General features: G+C 39.6%; 1 protein-coding gene across 2 annotated transcripts in view; it reads right to left on the bottom strand.

The window, feature by feature from the left end:
* The window catches only part of DOCK2 (dedicator of cytokinesis 2), a 499735-nt gene that overhangs the window by 193674 nt on the left and 287412 nt on the right, over window positions 1-18649 (bottom strand). The gene's annotated exons all lie outside the window — the stretch shown is intronic.

Here is an 18649-nt window from a genome sequence, read left to right as displayed (position 1 = left end):
TTCTCACTTAGATGAGGCTCACATCTCCACCCACCCCTAAAAGGAACTGAGGCAGCTTATAGATTGAAACATAGTGTAAGACATGACATTTATAGCTAAAAAGAGAATAGATTGTCTGAAGGAAGCAAAGGAATTAGATGCTTTCAGGAACCAGATTGAGCAGATTCCAGCATCTGACCAATAAATAATAACTCACTTTATATAGTGCAATGAATTGAGTTCTACGTTCTCTGGCAGCTAAGGCAAAAAAGGAAACATCAGTTACATAATTTTCATTTTTTGACAACAGAGGCAATACAAATTCTTTTGCAGAAACAATTTTTTCTTGAGTTTTCTTTTTTTTTTCATAACGGTAACTAAATTCAAAACCAGACCTCATTTTGCTGTCTGATGTATGTCCTAAAAGCCCTATCCTTATAGTTCCATAAATGGCAATTTAGCAAGGGTCTTTTAGGAAATCTTGGTCTGGTAGAGGAGATGACAATAATAATAATAGATTGTATGGATGTAAAATTTCTCAGTTCACAAAACAATTTTTTTTCCAGAAAAATTAGGAGAGTTAAGTAGTACAGTTATTCTTATCTACATTTTACAGATGAAGAAACTGAGGCTGAGCTGAAGTAACTTGTACATAATCACATATGTTGATGAAGCTTGGAAATGGTCTAGTCCAACTGTCTAATTTTAAAGACGGAGAAGCTAAGGCGCAGAGAATTTAATTCAGGGCCTCAATCAAAGTTATACAAGCAGTAAAAGTCATAGATGGGATTCAATTTAAGCTTAATTACTCCCAAATCTTGTGCCTTTCCCACTACACTACATCGGTTGTCAATCTAAAAAACAAAGATTGCTCACCACAGACATAACAAAATATGGCAGTTATTGGTTCTGGAGCAGCTAGATAGTACAGTGGATATTCCACGGGGAAGGAGTCACAAAGACCTGAGTTCAAATATGACTTCAGATGCTTGCTAGCTGTGTGACCCTGGACAAGTCACTTAACATCCGTTTCTCCCCCCCCCCATTTCTTCATCTGTAAAATGTAGATAATAATAACACGTACCTCCCAGGATTATTGTGAGGATCACATGGGATAACAATTGTAAAGCTGCTAGCAAAGTACATGGCATATCCTAAGTGCTATATGTTGTTATTGTTCCGTTGTTTCAGTCACGTCTGACTCTTTGTGAACCCATTTTGGGGTTTTCTTGGCAAAGACACTGGTGTGGTTTATCATTTCCTTCTGCATTGGATTAGGGCAAATAGAGGTTAAGTGACTTGCCCAGGGTCTCTCAGTAAATGTCAGAGAGCAGATTTGAACTCAAGAATATCAGTCTTCCTGACTCTAGGCCTGAAATTCTATCCACTGCACCACCTAGCTTCCCAAGAGCTATATAAATGGTAGCTATTATAATTTTTTCTCTATAGATTTAGTTTGATTTTCTGTTTCAAGGCTATATGAAAAGTGGTCCTGAGATTGTTATAACCTAGGTTAGCGCCAACCCTAAGATAAAGACTGGGCTACCGTTTAAGAATACAACAATAGGAATGAGTTCTAACAGTCTAGTGGGGGCAGGAGAAGGATTTTGTCCTCTCTGATACACTGTGGAATCATCTCCCAGCATGCTCAGGGTCTGACAACCTGGAATCATTTATTTTTGGAGACCTGACTTAAATCAGTCCTCAAGGAAGACAAAACATATCATGCATAGAAGCAGTTGGGAAGGAAATTCCAAGATCCCTGAAGCGCTCTGCTCAGAAGTTCTGTGCTATGATGGGTACTTAGTAGTTATTTGGGGGTTAATAAACCCACAAATTGGCTATAAATAGTATTACTGATAGCAATACCACTGCTGCTAATAAACTTAACATTCAGTGAGCTCCAGCACCGTGCTTCATCCACAGCCAACAGAAAGCTAGCTGTCGTTGCCCGTCTAAATTACTGGGATCTTAATTGCCTGAGGAACCATTACTAGGGAAAAATCAATTGGGATGCCCCTGTGGAAATGAGAAAAGGATAAGCTGATAGACTCCTGGCATCAGCCCAATCAGTATCTTGAAGGCTGGGATACTTCCTTCCACATACCATGAAGGACAATGTGCAAAGAGATACCAATTCCTTTATTATTTAACTCCTTGATAGAAGCAACCCAGGCAAAGAAAAACCAAAATAAAACCCTAATTTCACATTAAAGAAATATAACAAATCCCCACATTGCCGACATCCTAGAATTCATGTCTCATTCAGAGTCCATCTGAGTCCATCACTTCTCTATCAGCATGTGGGTGGCACGCTTCATCACTGATGCCTTGGAATCACAGCTGGTTGTTGTGATGATCAAGTTCTTAAGTCTTACAATTTTTTTTCATTGTTGTTACTGTGACCAGGTTGTGCAATATAGTGTATTAGTGATTACACTGGATTTAGAGTGACAATACCTAATTCAAATCCCAGCTTTGCTACTTATTACCAGTGTGACCTTTAGCAAGTCAACCTTTCTGAGCCTCAGTTTCCTAATTTATAAGATGAAGGAGTTGCACTTTTACCTCTAAAGTACTTTATAGTATCTTATAAGGTGATAGATCAATGGTCTTAGTGCCAAGGGATTCAGACCACTATTTACCTCCCTTACTCCTTAGAGTAAGAAGTTAACAGATAGAGCTAATAGTTAATGTTTATTTAGTGCTAATTATGTGTCAGAATCTGTTTCAAGCATTTTACAATTAATTTCTCATTTGGTCCTCACAACAATCTTTGGAGGTAGGTGCTATTATTATTCTCATTTTACAGGTGAGAAAACTGAGTCAGACACAGGTTAAGTGATTTTTCTAGGGTCACACAGCTAATAAGTGTGCGAGCTCAGATCTGAATCAGGTCTTCCTGATTCAAGGCCCAGTACTCTATCCACTATACCACCTGGCAACCCCTCTTTCATCCTCTGGATTGTCAGAATTAGCATGGTCTCCTTCTGCAGAGATTTTTTGTGTGCATGCCATTACTCCATCCCACCCTATTAAAAATCTAGACAGACTGCCTCTCCTAGGGCCAAACTAAACTGAAAGTTCCTCATTGCATTAATTCATCCCAAACTAATCTAGTTATTTATATAAACCCTCTCTCCTCTGGATTCCTATAACATTCATTGTCAAGGAATTGACAAAGAGATCATAGTCACACACTGCCTTATGGCACTAGACTGGGGGGCTTGAGCTCTGTATTCTAGCTGGTCCTAGATACAATATGATATGATGTGCCAAATATTTATTAAGTGCTTAATATTTCAGAGCACCTACTCAGCTAAATTCTGAGGAGAAGCAATTTTACATAAGACATGGTCCCTGCCCTCAGGGAACTTACAGTTTAATAGGAAAGTAAGGCACACAGATAAGTATAAGTTACAAGTATGAGTCAGTCAGTCAATCAGCAAATATTTATTAAGCACTTGCTGCATACCAGGTAATATACCACGTGCTGGGTATACAAAGAAAGACAAAACACACTTCCCTTGTCCTCTAGGAGCTCATATTCTACTGGAGGAAATCAGCGTGTGAATATCTAAGTACAAATACACTTGTGTCGTTGCCAAACAAAACCTTAGCTAAAGGTATTGGACAAGTATTCATGAAGAAAGTGAGATCTGACTTTAGTGTCGAAGGAAGCAAGGGTAGCTAAAAGGCTTTTGAGCTCTTAGTGAGAGGGCAGAACATTCAGGGCACATGGGATAGCCAGGGAATACAAAGGCATAGAGATAGGGTGTCATGTTTGGGGAAATGCAAGTAGGTCAGTGTTGCTGGATGACATGAAGTTCAGGTTCTAGCTGACCAGTAAGGTCTTTATGAACTCTAATGTTTCATAACTCTATAGCATACATACTATTGTGTTATTGAACAGTTCTCTATTGAATATGCTATTATTTTTCCCCAACTAGATTGTAAGCTACCTGAGATAGGAACTAGATCTTACATTTTATATCTGTCATAACATCTTCTATCAAAAGTTTGCCTGAGTTTATGTTTTATGTCCCTAATTTGATTTAATATTTATTAAATAAATCGCTTTAGGCAATGTGTTACGTGCCAGCGATATAAAGATGAAAAAATCACTGCTCCTTCACATAATTGCAGGTGCTCATTAAACATTTGCTGATCAAATTACATGGAGCTCTGTTTCTTCAAATGAATGGCTCTTCCCATGGTGAGGAGAAGAATATTCATTCTGCAGTCTCTGAGGGAGAAGGAAGACACAAAAAGCCAGCAGAATGATAAGCTTTTTCAATGAGACCATCACAGCAACAACTAGGGAGAGGTGCCTTGTTTCTTTCACTCTTCTAACTCTATAAAAGGTAAAGATACAGCATTCCCTATCCTCAAGGAGTGTAAGTTCTTCCATTCTTTCAACTCGGAAAGTTTAGAGGAGAGGCTTCAGAGAAGGAAGTGGAGCTGGCCATTGCATACCATCTGGTGCCTTCTATAGTAGATAAAAGCCCCCACAGAGGACTCAAGAAGTCATATAATATGTAGATTCCATCCTCAATAGCTAATGAGTCTGGATGATTTAAAATCATAAGAGCACAGCTTATGGGGCAGTTTAAGTTTCTGCTACCCGTGTGACCTTGGGCAGGTCATTTAATCCCTATGGGCCCTAGTTTCTTCATCTCTAAATTAATGAGGTAGAACTAAGTGGTCTCTAAGGTTCCTTCTAATTCTAAAGCCTATGATCCTATGAATTACTCATTGATTACTTGATAGAAACATGGTTCTGTGAACATACCATTGACGACATCTTTGCAAGCATTTACAATTTCACTCAGGAGACAAGACCGAGCCACAATACACTTAAGTAATGATATTAGACAGTACATATTAAATGCTAGAGAAAATCGCTTTTAGGGAAAACTAAACAAAAATCAAAGAAAGTAGGGAGCAAAAACTTCTAGAGTAGGAAAATGCATAAAGTAGACTTTCAAAGGGGAAAAAAGCACCTTTCCATACATCATAATGGAATACTAAAGAACATTGCTTTTTCTTTGGCAGTTCACCTTTGACAGCAATATCTTTCTAATACACAATGTGGTACACACCAAGCTTCCTTCCAGTACAGTCATATCAAATGAAAGCAATCTCAAACCAGAGGCCTTTGCCAACCTGCTCCCAACTCACATCTCTGGACGGCACCTACAGAGATTAAGACAATTATTCATATTTTCAGTTTCTGATCTTTCAGCCCTACCATTGTCAACTGTGCTCCTAGAGCCCACGATTGCAATGCCAAGGCTCATTTCCCACGGTGCATTGACAGCCATCAGTTTTTGCAGTAACATTGAACCTTTCTTTCTAGGTGCAGTGCGGTTTTTTCCAGTACAGTTTCATAGCCAGTCTGGTGAGGAAAATGATGATGAGGAGAGGGGAAGGTAATAACATTGGCTTCATTTTTCAGATGAAGAAGTATATCATACAATGAATCTCCACATCAAGAAGTCTTTGTACTTTAAAAGCCGTGTTTCATCCATTATATCATGTGGTCTTTCTATCCTTTGAGACCAGCTAAGTTTTCATTTGGAAATGGCACAGCCGTAACCAAATATTTGTGCCACTGGGGCCTCAAAATTTTGCAGATTATAAAGGATATACCAAAAGCAATAGCATCCTATAAGGAAGAGGATGGCAGGTGACACGGACACTTTTTATAAGGGAAGTATATGTCTCAGTTCTGCTGACAACATGCTTCATTACTTTTCTAAATTTCTTTATCCCAAAAGGTTATCCACCCTCCTGTTAGCCTGTCCCTTAATTTATAAGATAGAGACTTTGGAAGAAAGTCTTCTTTTGTTTAAGTTAATATTCCAAATTCAAGGTAAAGAGGAATTCCATGTCTTTTTAATGTTGTCCTCTCAGTTACAAATTCATAGAATCTTAGCTTTGGAAGTAGCTATAAAATTCATCTGGTCTAGTCTTTAGCTGAAGCACAAATTATCTCTAAAATATCTATAACAGATGACCATCACACTTTATGTTGTCTACCTTCATCAATGGGGACTTCTTACCTCATAAATATTCAGCAACTTGCTATTTGACCACTCCAATGAAAACATATTTTTATTTTGAGTCAATAATCTACCTTTTTCCTCTTTTACCACTGGTCCTAGTTCTGGTGTCTGCACGAAAAGCACTCTTTGTCTCTTCTCTGTGAGAGTCATAGGACCATAGATCTAGAGATGGAAGGGTCCTTAGTGATCATCAAGTTCAACCCTCTCCTTTTACAGATCAGGAAACTGAGGCCCAATGAAATTCAGTGACTTGTCCAAGGTCACACAGATAGGATGTAAACCAACATTTGAACACAGGTGTATTACTCTAAATCTAGCAATCATTCCGTGACCTTCAAATATCTGAAAACAATGACCTGGGTTTTCTGTCCTTCAAGTTAAATAACTATTTTACTTGACCATTCTTCATTTAACATAGTTTACTGACCAAACAGATATTACCTTTCTCTGACACTTGGAACTAAAGTTTTAGACATGGGGATTCTTTCTGGATCTTTATTCTTTATACTACATGTACTGAAAAAGGCATCCTTGATATCAGGTTTGGTGAACACAAGTGTTCCAGATAAAATCCAATCCTTTCTAACAATTCAAAATGATTAAAAAAGATAAATGTTAGCTTAGGCCTATTAGACCTAGAATGAAATTAAATAAACTGAGAGAGTTTTAGGAGAACTACAAATTTTCAGGATTGCAGAATTATTGATTTTGCCAAACAAGGTGGACATACATTCATTGGGAAAACATAATGACTTCTCAGGTCAAAGATATTGAATTGGGAAAGACCTCAGATTAGCTAATCCATTTTACAGGTAAAGAAATTGATGCCCAGAGAAAGGAAATGACACCCACGATCACATAAATAGCAAGCAGGCAAGAAACACTGTTGAAATGTGAAGCTAGTTCCTCTAACAACAGATCTTACACACTTCCTACTGAAACATGTGACGTAGGGTCATTGATCCATCTATAAGAGTGTACAGCCAAGATCCTGGCATGAATTTTGTGTTATCTTTATAAATATAACTCTTAATGCCAGATAAAAGGAATGGTGGTGAAGGATACAGGGGAAGATGCCCTATACTGAAAAAAGGAAGAGAGAACGCCAAGAGACCTTTGACTCTCATTCTCAGACTATATTTAAACTAGTTGTAGAATATGCTATAGAAAAAACTCTTGTTAAAGTGTGAGTTGGACTAGATGGTCTCTGTGGTCCTTCCACCTCAAAAATTGTGTGGCTTTAATAATCTTGATTTTCTTCACTCGGAATTCCAAGATGAATTAGTATTGATGATGATGAATGCTACAGCATATTTCTTTCTGATCATATCACTCTCCCACTTTAAAGACTTCTCTGTCTCCCTGTTACCATACAGACAGTACTCAGAGAATTCTCACATATGTTAGCTCCAGTTGTACCTTACAACTATTCTGTAAAGTAGTTAAGGCAGGTATTATTACCTACATTTTGCTTTAATACTTTGATGAATACGTTATTTCATCAGTTAGGTAGAGACCACTCCCACCCCATCCCCTGGGATATAGCTCCATTTTAGAGACGGGTAAATTGAGACCTAGAGAGGTAAAGTGATTTACCAACAATCACGAATGTAAATAGTGACAGTGCTAACTAACATTAGAACCCAGGTCTCTTGACTCCCACCCTTTCCACTATGATAGGAGCTGTTCTGGACTAGGGCTGAAGAGTCCCTTTTCAAACTATCTTTACAGCTTGCTTGTAGATAAAGTGATATATGTTACAGCTGGTAGAGATGCCAAACAGAATGAGTGAGCATGTGCATAAGCATCTGTAGCCAAAATTCTTCAACAGGAAGTAAGGGGTTATAAATCACATAAAACCTCACTACGTGTCAGATCTACTATTAAAGAATGTGCTTGGGACTGGAACTAAAGGGTTAAGGTATGAGGGACTAGGGTCATGGAAAAATACTGAGCATTATTGGGAGAATGTAATGATGTTGCCTTTCATCAAGAGAAGGAGGAATAGTTCACTGCTTCTTGTCTCAGGGACCGGAGGTTGTATGGGGAGCTCATTAATTGATGGGATGGAGAAGAGCCCCTAGAAAAGGTCATGCCTGACCCCTCTCCATCTTGCCTTGCCAAGCCTGAGCCCTTGTGGACTGAGGTAAAACTAGAGTTTCACTGTTCCCAGGCTTGATTCTCTTCCCATGTATTTCCCCTCTTAAAACAAAAGCAAGCAAGAAAGAAGGGAAATGTCTATTTAAATATGAACTTTTATGTGTCCCTGTCTCAAGTAACATCTGTGTTCCTAGCAAGATATGTTATAGGGATAACTCATCTCTTAGACAAATACCACATCGTCATGTCACATGAAATTTAGACCTGCTCCTTCATACTGAATAGTATGTTGTGTGGAGCAGGGAGGGAGGGTTGGAACCCACCACCTCTCAAAACAATGCCTCCCACTTCTGAACATCTCTAATTGTTAACAAGTTTCTCCTGACTTTGAGACAAATGTGCCTCTTTGCAACCTCCACTTGCCTGTCTTCTGCATGACAAAGTGCTCTAGAAAAATCTGAGAAGGAAGAGATCACTCTCAGATGGGGAGGCGAGGGCAAGGATGAAGAGAGGCTTCAGAGATGAGGTAGGCCCTGAAGGGCACAGCAGAGCAAGGGGCTCAGAAAGAAAACAGAAGGAAGAAGATTAGGGACACAAAAGGCACATGTTGGGGATATTGAAGGGTGATTACTCTTCAGATGCACACTGGATTAAACGACCTCTGAGTTCCCTTCCAATTCAGAGGTTCAGTGATTCTGTTTCTATTCTCCTCAAGCTTTAGAGAAATATCGGCCTACAAGGAAGACCACAACACTAAACCTGGAAAAAGGACTTCTTTTTAAAAAAGAAAAGAAAAACATCTGACTTATTTTTATTTTTTTTTATGCTCTTAATATCACTTGATGTTGGATAAATTATTCCATGGAGACTACTGGGAAAATCTGGCCTGGAATGTTGTTTGTTGCCACTGAGTTTATTTCATCCCTGATAAGTCAGCCCATAAACCTTCCCTTTTCCCTTCCCCTTGTGAAAATTCTGCAGTGTAGGCAGCGATCCAGAAACAAGAAAACCTTAGTTACAGCTGCCAGCCAATGTTAAGTGGAACTGCAGCAGAGGGGAGCTTTACTGCACTCTGGGAAGGTCTTCTCTCTCCAACAGGGTGGGTTGTCCAGAAAATCCACTCTCTGGAACTTCTCTGCTGTCACACACCCAAAGAGCCTCTGCTGGAATGTCAGCTTCAAGTTCCAGATGTGAGCTCTCCTGACCTACCAAAGCAGCATGCTTCTTCTATTAGCCCTTCCAGACTAGACACACTTTAGGAGTCACTTCATACATTACAGATCTGAAAGTACTTTGAAAAAGCTACAAACACTACTGCAAGGTGCAGCATCAGTGAAATAATTTTTTATTATTTTCATATCTCATATCATTGTGACTTGCCATATGGGAGGGAATACAGGTCTGGACATGGAGATACTCTTCTATTCTCATTATTTTTTACACTAGCTATGTGACCCAGGGTAAGTGAATTCACCTCAATGTGCTTCAGTTTCCTCAACTATAAAATGAGGATAATACTAGCACCTACCCTCCCAGGGTTGTTGTGAGAATCAAATGAGATAAGATTTATAAAGTGCTTGGCACAGTGCCTGGCATATAATGGGCACTTAATAAGTACATTTTTTTCTTTCCTTCTTTCCCTCCTTCCTTATTTTCTTTCCTTCCTTCCTTCCTTTTCTCCTTCCTTCCTTCCTTTTCTCCTTCATTCCTTCCTTTTCTCCCTTTCTTCCTTCCCCCTTCCTTCCTTTCCTTGTCCCCCTTTCCCTCCTTCCCTTTATTCCTTCCTTCTTTCTTTCTTTTCTCCCTTCCTTCCTTTTTTCCCCTTCTGACAGTCTTTTGTAGTCAAGGTATAAACAAGGATTAGAAAGAGAGAGCCCAAGTAGAGAAGTAGCCGCAGGAAGAAAGATTCCCAAAGGAGGGTTTTTTGAAGGCAAAAATTGGGGAGGGGGTTCTATCTGAGCATACTTAACACCATCCATTACCTTGAGTCCCTTTTTTCCCTACAACCATATTTCTCTCTGCCATGTCCCATGCTGTAACAAGAAAACACAACGACATCACTCTGTGGGTCTGTTGACAGAATCTCAGAGACAGAAGAGATCTCAGAGTCATTTAGTCTAATCCGTGGTTGTGTAGGGATCCCTTTTGTAACAGCCCCAGTGAGTATTCATCCATTGTCAGAAAACCTCCAGGGAAAGGGAGCCCAGCACCTACCAGAACCCCAGCTCCAGGGTGATACCACCAAACCATGCTTTAAAGAGTGCCAAGTTCTTTATCTTGCTGGAAGGAGCCACTCTCTTGATATCCTTTAACAGCATAGTGAGTCAAATCTCTCTTCAATGAAGATTATCTAAGATGGTTTATGGAAAACTGCCAGAAAGATGTGTCAAGTTACAATGAACAGGAAATACTGGGGAAACCTGAAGGAGTTAATGTCAAAATGCTGATAAATTTAGAGATAACATTAGTCCACTGCTCTTTCCTTCATGATATGAAGGTGGAAGTGTCAGCCAAAGAATGCATCAGAGAGCAGTAAATCTTGCCCCCTGGGAGGGAATGGGTTTGATGTGACCTTTCAGAAGCAAAGCCCACCAGCCTCAATTCTACTACCATGAGACGAGTGGAAAGTATGGTGCAAAGAAAGAAACCTACAGGGGAGAAGAATCAAGTTACATGTAGAAGAATAAATTTGAAGTAGCAATGAGATAATGACTAAACCTGGATCATCCTTCATGCTGGCACCTACATACACTCAACCCTGAAAGCCATTCACATCAAACAGTTAGTAAAGACAAGCAGCTGCAGCTGCAGAAGTGGGAGCGAGGGAGAGGAGGAACGAGCAGGAGAGAGCACGTGATCAGATGCCATTTCTTCCCTGGCTTCTTTGACAGATAAAAATAGAGGGCTGGAAGATATGGAAATACAAGAGTGGCAAGCCCAGCCACGTGAGGCCCTTTGGGAACAAAGCCTATGCCAGAGTATAAGACCAAAGAAGAGTTTTTCGGTCTTCACCATTCTAGTCGCTTTACTCTGCTCCTTCAACAATTCCATTTGTGGATGACCTAAACCACTCTCTTAGCAAGGCATTATGAGAGTCAGCATTCCCCTCATTATTTCTTGGATATGCTAGGGGCTATCTGGGGTTTAGCTGAACTAAAAATTAATCATCCAACTGCTATCAAAGTGATGGAAACATGTCCTAGTCAGAGAAAAAATAATAACAATTGATAAGCATACAGTATTTTAAAGTTTAAAATATACTTTAGCTACATTCTCTCATTTTATCCTCATCACAATTCTATAAGGGAGGTGCTAAAAGTACTATTATCCCCATTTTATAGGTGAGAAAACTGAGGCTGCCAGTGGGTTAAGTGACTTGTCCATCCATACTCACAATACTAGTAAGTGTCAGAGGTAGGATGTGAACCCAGATAGAATTGATTTAGGATCTCATTCAGGATTACATCTGCCATGCCATACTATCTCATGTCTGTAGCTAAAGGAACTCTAAAGATAGAAATTTCTTAAAGCCTCTCTGTGCCATTACTGATCCAGTGCTCAGCTTTGGACTCTTCCCTCACCCACCCCTACTTTTTTCTTGTTCCCCAAATCTGGCCTTGATCTGGTTGATCAGAGCTTGCTTTAGACATAAGGAAAGAGTAAGGACTGCATATAAAATAATACTTCATGATTGTCCTGTTATTATAGCTTGCCCATGGTCACAGTTAGAAAGTGTCATAAGTGTGTTCGGAACCAGATTTTTGTGATTCCAAATCAAATAACCTTTCAAATAACATCACACTGGAGAGGCTGATGCAATACACATCAATAGTCCAACTACACAGACCACAATCTCTGAAAGCACTGGACACCAATCAACATTTGCTAAATGGGATCTTGCAATCAAATGAATTATTAAAACCACCAAGGCAAAGGCAAAATGTCTGAAAACCACAGAATGATATTCTTTTTCTTGGAAGAAATTCTTGCCAGTATAAAAGGTAGAATATCTTGCATGGGTAACTGAGTTGACTTGAAATTTCCTGGACAGATATTTAAAAGGAAAACATTTAAGTCAAAAGATTTGAACAAATAGTTCTCAAAAGAAGAACTGCTAACTATTAACAACCATAGGGAAGAATTCTTCAAATCACTAATAATAAGTGAAATGCTCATAAAATAACTCTCAGGTTTCACCTTACACCTTGAAAATTGGCAAAGATCCCAAAAGATGGGACTAATCAATGTTGGAAGGGTCATGGGGAGGCAAACACATGAATACAACACTGTAGCTATGAATAGATACGATCATTTAGAAAGTAATTTGAAATTATACAATAAAGTAATAAAACTATCCACACTCTTTGATCCAGAGATTTCGCAGTTAGACTATACACCAAGTTGGTCAAGGATGAAAAGAAAGACTCCACATATGTGAACAATTATAACAATATTATTTTATGGTTGGAAAGAACTGGAAACAAATTAGATGCCAAAGATGGAAGAATGGTTACATTATTAGATATGAATGTCACAGAATATTAAGAAATGACAAATATGAATACAGAGAAGTCATGAACTGATGCAAAATGAAGTAAGGAGAACCAGAGAAGTAATAATGACTACAACAATGTGACTGGAAAGAACAAAAATAATAACTAAACAATTGAAATGGAATATTGTGAAATTATGACCAAGCTCGGCTCCAACTAACAAATAGAAGATATCTCATTCCATTTCTTTACAGGATTGGAATATTGCACATAATGCACTTTTTCAATATGTTTATTAGTTTTCATGAATCATTCCCTTTTCCTTCCTATTTTTAAAAATAATTCTTTATTATGGGAGGGATTGGACAGGAATGAGGAAGAAGTAGGCTAGGTTAAAAAATTGTAATGAAAGCTCCATGAATCCTGTTTCCTAAGTCAATCAATAAGGTCTATGAAAAAAAATACTGATAATTCAGGAGACTCAAATATGAATTCTATCATTGACTAGCTGTGTGACTTTGGACATTTCACTTAACTTTGGTAATCCTCCGTTTCCTCATCTGTCAAATGAGTGTGTTGGACCACATGATCTCTGAGGTCCTTTCTAGCTCTAATGAATGGTATGATTCTGTTTAGGTTCTTATTAAGTGCCCAGCCCTGTACAAAGCACTGTGGGAGACATAAAGAATCCAAGCTATGGTTCCTGCCCTCAAGCAACTTGCAATCTAGCTGTGTAGAGAAAACCAACATCTAAGAAAAAAAAATTCAAAATCAACTCAGTACTAGATTATGTGGTATTAACAATAGTAGGGGTTCAGTAGAGGAAAGGAGCCATTGTAGACTGAATTCTTCAAGGGAAGGTCCAAAGAGAAGCTAGACCTTGAAAGATGTATAGGCTTTAGAAAAGAAAAGGGGAGACAAAAGAACGAGATCAGCAAAGGCACAGATAAGAGAAGGTATCTGATTTTGAGACAGCTGTGTATCTAGACAGTTGAAGTGGGGAAAGTATGTGCATTCGCCATACCAAAGCAGTTACATATTAAAGAATTATAGAGTGGACATAGGATTCCATATGCCAGGATGAACTTATCTAGGGCCTTGAAAGCCAGCAAAGAGAGTTTGGATATAGGATTTATTGTGGTTTCCGAAGTAGGGAAGAAACAAAATGAAAGCAGTTGGTTTTTTTAAGAGAGATTACTTTCCCCCATCCCTCCAATTATACTTAGCCATAGTGACCAGGTGGTGAGTAAGAAAAGAATAAAAGATTTGAACTTTCTTATACATTCGCTCTTTGTGGATGTAAAAATCCCAAATGGTACAAATTGATATAATGGTGTCTGTAGAGATATTTCCATAACAATATATCTTTTTGGACACACACACACACACACACACACACACACACACACACACGCCCATGAGCATAAATTCTCAAAAGAGTAAGATGCTAAAGGACAGGCATAATATAAATGTAGCAAGAGAATAGAGATGAAATATTCTTGGTAGAAGAAATAGGCCATTTCTGTGAGGTCAGAAACAGTCTTGTCTAAACTGGGCATCTCCCCTAGCACTTAGCATGGTGCTCTGAACAAACAGACACATTATAAATGTTTGTTAAGTGAATGCTCTATGAATTCAGTCAATCATTCAAAAAATATTTATGGAGGGCATATCCTGTACTATCTTGTGCATAGAAATGTTCTGGGTACCCTGTGGAAGCTGAAGCATGACAAAATGAATGAATGAATAGATGGATGGATGAATCAGGTAATCAATAAGCATATATTAAGAGCAGCTAGGTGGTATAGTAGATAAAATGCTGGATTTGGAAACCGGACTCTGATGGTTACTACCTCTCTGTCCCTGGGAAAGTTATTTTACATTCTGTGCATTTCCTCATCTGTAAAATGAGGATAACAGTAACACCTACTTTACATGGTTTCTATTAGGATTTAATAAGATAAAGTATATGAACCTTACAAAGATATATAAATGATTGTTGTTCTTGTTGTGTCCCATTTTAGTGTATGGCCCTGGGAAAATCATTTAATATCTATATGCTTTAGTCAACTATTTATGACTATAAGTTGAAGAAAAGGTGCTAACCTGCATTTGTAGAGGGCACTCCCTCACCTGGGAGTTCTCTCTCTCTCAATTCAGTCAAAGCTCCAGTCTCTATTCCTATCCCTATGTGCCCGGCCCTGTGCTAAGCTCTGGGTATACAAAGTAAAATAGAACATAGTTCCTGTCCTTAAGGAGTTTACATGCTAATGAAGGAGATAAGGAGTAAATATATTGGCATATACAAGAAGCCTTCACCAAATAACCTTAGATTAGAAGTTATTAGCAGCCAGGCAGACCAGGAAAGTTCTCTTGCAGAAGATAAGCTGAGTCAAAAGAAGCCAGGGATTCTAAGATACAGAGGTGAGGAGAAAAAGCAACTGTTCCCACATGAAGTTACTCAGTGTCCCCTACTACCAGAGTGAAAAAGGAAAGACTACTTTGGGAAGTCATATAGAGTGAGTCTCACCTGAAAGAAGGCTGTGTCAATAGATAAATACAAAGGGCCAACTGAGGGAAGGAAACAGATGATCACTCTGCCCACTCGACCAGAGTTGCCTCACCTAGCAAAAATGTGTAGGCAAAAAGATAAACAATCTGGTTTGTATTCAATAAGCCTATGATGAAAAGGGCAGAGGATAAGTAGAAGCAAAGTGATAACTCTTAGCCCGAGCATGGCGCTGTGACCACCACAGAAGCGAGATCCTGGAATCAAGCCAAGATATGAATTAAGTCCAAATGATGGAAGCCTAAGGCATTTCCTAATCATTAATGACCAGCTAGGAGTGTTTGATATCCTGAGGCATTCTGGAGAGCTGGTACCTGCAGTCAGACACGCCTCCCTCATAAATGTCCTGTGCAAAGGTCAAAATGGGCATTTGAAGATAAAAAGCAGGACAGGAATACGGAATATTTTAAGATGGGAGATGAACGTTTAATTAGCCCATCAAGGGCATCCATAGGAGACTAAAGCGTCCTAATTAGCCAGATGACTCAAATCATCATTCAATCTCTACCCATTACATATCTGCATGAGGCAGCTAGGTAGCACAATGGATACAGCACTGGGCCTGGAGTCAGGAAGACTTGAGTTCAAATCCAGCCTAAGACACTTACTAGCCATGTAAAGCTAGACAAGTCACTTAACCTTAGTTTCCTCATGTGTAAATGGGCATAATAATAGCACCTACTTTCCAGATTGTTATGAAATGAGATAATAATTGTGAAGTGCTTAGAGCAGTGCCTGACCCATAGTAAGCATTATGGAAATGTTAGCCGTTATTATTACTATTAAATACAAGATCAAGTTCTTCTTGGCTGGGGAGGGGAGAAAACCTAAGGATAGAAAGTAATATTTCTGATCTACATACATTCGTCAGGAGATGGATTTGTAAGTCTAAAATTATGGTAGGCATTGAGGAAGAAAATGTGGAGGATTTAGAAACCCAGTGATCAAACTTGCAAGTAATAATCAACACTTCAACAATCCACAATATTTGCAACTCCTTATCTCCCAGGTTGAGTACCCATGGGGATAAAGTGAGTGAAGCCAGTATCCTGTGGCATCAGGAAATGTGTGACTGGGAAAGCCTGTGGCAGGTTTCACTCCTCTAAAACTGAGGCCCACATCCATGAAGCCTGGCTATCCCAAGGGGAAGATTGAGACTCCCAGACACAGACACCAGTAGAAGGGGTGGAAGGGGTGTCGAAAGGTGGGAGTAGTATGGAAAGTACAAAAGGAAACAAACGATAACTATCCATTATGGAAATGACAACAGGGGAATCAAAAAGGCAGACTGAAAACCAGCTTCAGACAATTGTTCTTCCCACAGAAAAGAGACAGAGTTGCTATGTTGGGAGAATAGGAATGATGGAATCATATACCCAGAAAGAAAGCAAACTCAGACCTGAAACCATTTTTAAAAGGGAGAGGGAATGGAGAGACAGACAGAGACACACACAGAAAGACAGAGACAGAGAGAAAAGGAGACATAGAAAGATAGAGGCACAGAGATAGAGAGAAAGACAGAGACCAGGGCTCTGTTTTAGTGTTCTTACAGGCAACAGTCAGTTGGATCCAACATTGGGCAAAGCCCCCTCCCCAGGTAGATAAATAGGAGTCCAATAGCCCAGTGCTGACTGTACTAACAAAGCTGTGGGCTGCTCTCTGTGGTGTATCTAGGTTTCAGCCTGGATTCTGGACAAGCTCTGCTTTTCTGGGGGTTGTATGGCTGGTTAGTGCTCATTTTTGACCCCTCATCCCAGAGAATTCATCACATTCCAAGAGTAGTGATGGTCTAAGCCATGGAGAAGATAAGAAATATCCTTTTGGATAAAAGCAGCTAAGAAATGTAGGTTCTAAGTCTAAGTTGACTGAACTTTTATTAAAATTTCAAATTAATCCTACTCTAAACAGAAAAGGAGATGCACTACCTCAGCCGTGTTTGGGAGTATTCCCTCCCAGATTTGCTTGGCATAGGAAGCCCAAGAGCTTTGTAAAATGTACAATCTCTCTGGGAAAGTGATGATCTTAGAAAAACTTAAGCTCTTCAGGTTGAACAAGTATTTTATATAGCAGAGAGTGGGATGTTAGGAATATTCCTCATCTCTTTGTGCAAAAACAGAGGGTCTGATATTCTTCCTTAGAAGGGTCCTCTAGCTCTTTATGCTAAGGAGATTTCCCAGACCTAACCCCCTGACTGAGCAGATGCAAACCAAGACTGTTTCAATGACCAGAGAAACTCTGAAGAAAAGGCAGAATCCCTATGATTGGACTCATCCCTAAGACATTGAGGTCCAGCAAATCAAAATAAGCGGCTATCTTTGATATGAGTGTCCAAATGGGCCAGTCAATGGGGCTCTGGGTTTTCATGCTGGAGGGACTCCAAACTCTTGCATATAGGACATCCCTCTGCTCTGTCCTTCAATTCATAAAGACCTCCAAGGGAACAAAAGCTCAGTTATGTCCCCCCCCCCCCAAAAAAAGCTTGTCATTTATCTTTAGCAAAATCAACAGGAACAATTAAGAGCTGTCTAATACAAAATTAGCTACTGCAACCACGATGACAGGGTCAGCAGATTTAATTGGGGTGTTCTGGGCATAATGGCCTGAATGGTCCAAACACATCTGTGCTATGTCCCTTAGCATGGGCATGCTGACTTGCTAAGGAACAATATGCCATTACTTCAGACATTCTACTGAATAGAAATTATAAGTCCTGTGGCCGAAAATAAGAGGGGAAACAGAGTACATAGGAGCCCCATGCTCACCTACATCTGTTGTCTTTTCCCTTTCAGAACCTGCTCACCTGCCTATCCCTGCAAAAACTGACTGTCTGATCTGGAACCCCTCCTGGAGGTCACAGGGTTTATAGTTCTTTTCTTAAAACCATCTGGCTCCCCAGACATGGTTAGCTTTGTACCAATGTGAACCAGAGCAAAGACTACACAGCAGAGACTGTTCCCTCTGAATCCCCTTCTCGGCTTTATTCCAGTCCTGGTCATGCCCCACGGGGCTGTATGAGGCTACTTGGGAAGACAAGTTTCCACCAGTGAATAAAAAGGGAAGGAACATGATGGAGAACAATGGCCCCAGAGGAGGAATTTCTGTTTGACATGAACAGATGTGCTACCCCAGGAACATCATGTCATTTCAAAAGAGCAAACACCTCAGTTGTTTGTTACACTGCCTATTTACACTCCATGCAGAGGAGACACACTTAAGAGGCTGGCTGTACCACACCTGAGCCAACCCCTACCAGGGAAATGAACTAGATATTCCAAATGTAACAGAATCTACCAGGAATTCACTTGTCATGGACCTTGAGATCACTTCTATTGTATTTTCCTGATCTGTGTGAAACAGAATGACAGACTTCCTCCAGGATCTGAACAATGTGATACCAATCGATACCCAGACCACCAGCAACTTCCTTAGATTGGATATTT

The sequence above is a fragment of the Phascolarctos cinereus genome, unplaced genomic scaffold, assembly GCF_003287225.1.
Source record: "Phascolarctos cinereus isolate Bilbo 61053 unplaced genomic scaffold, phaCin_HiC Scaffold_2;HRSCAF=192, whole genome shotgun sequence".
NCBI lineage: Eukaryota > Metazoa > Chordata > Mammalia > Diprotodontia > Phascolarctidae > Phascolarctos > Phascolarctos cinereus.
This window is presented reverse-complemented; position numbering and strand designations above follow the sequence as displayed.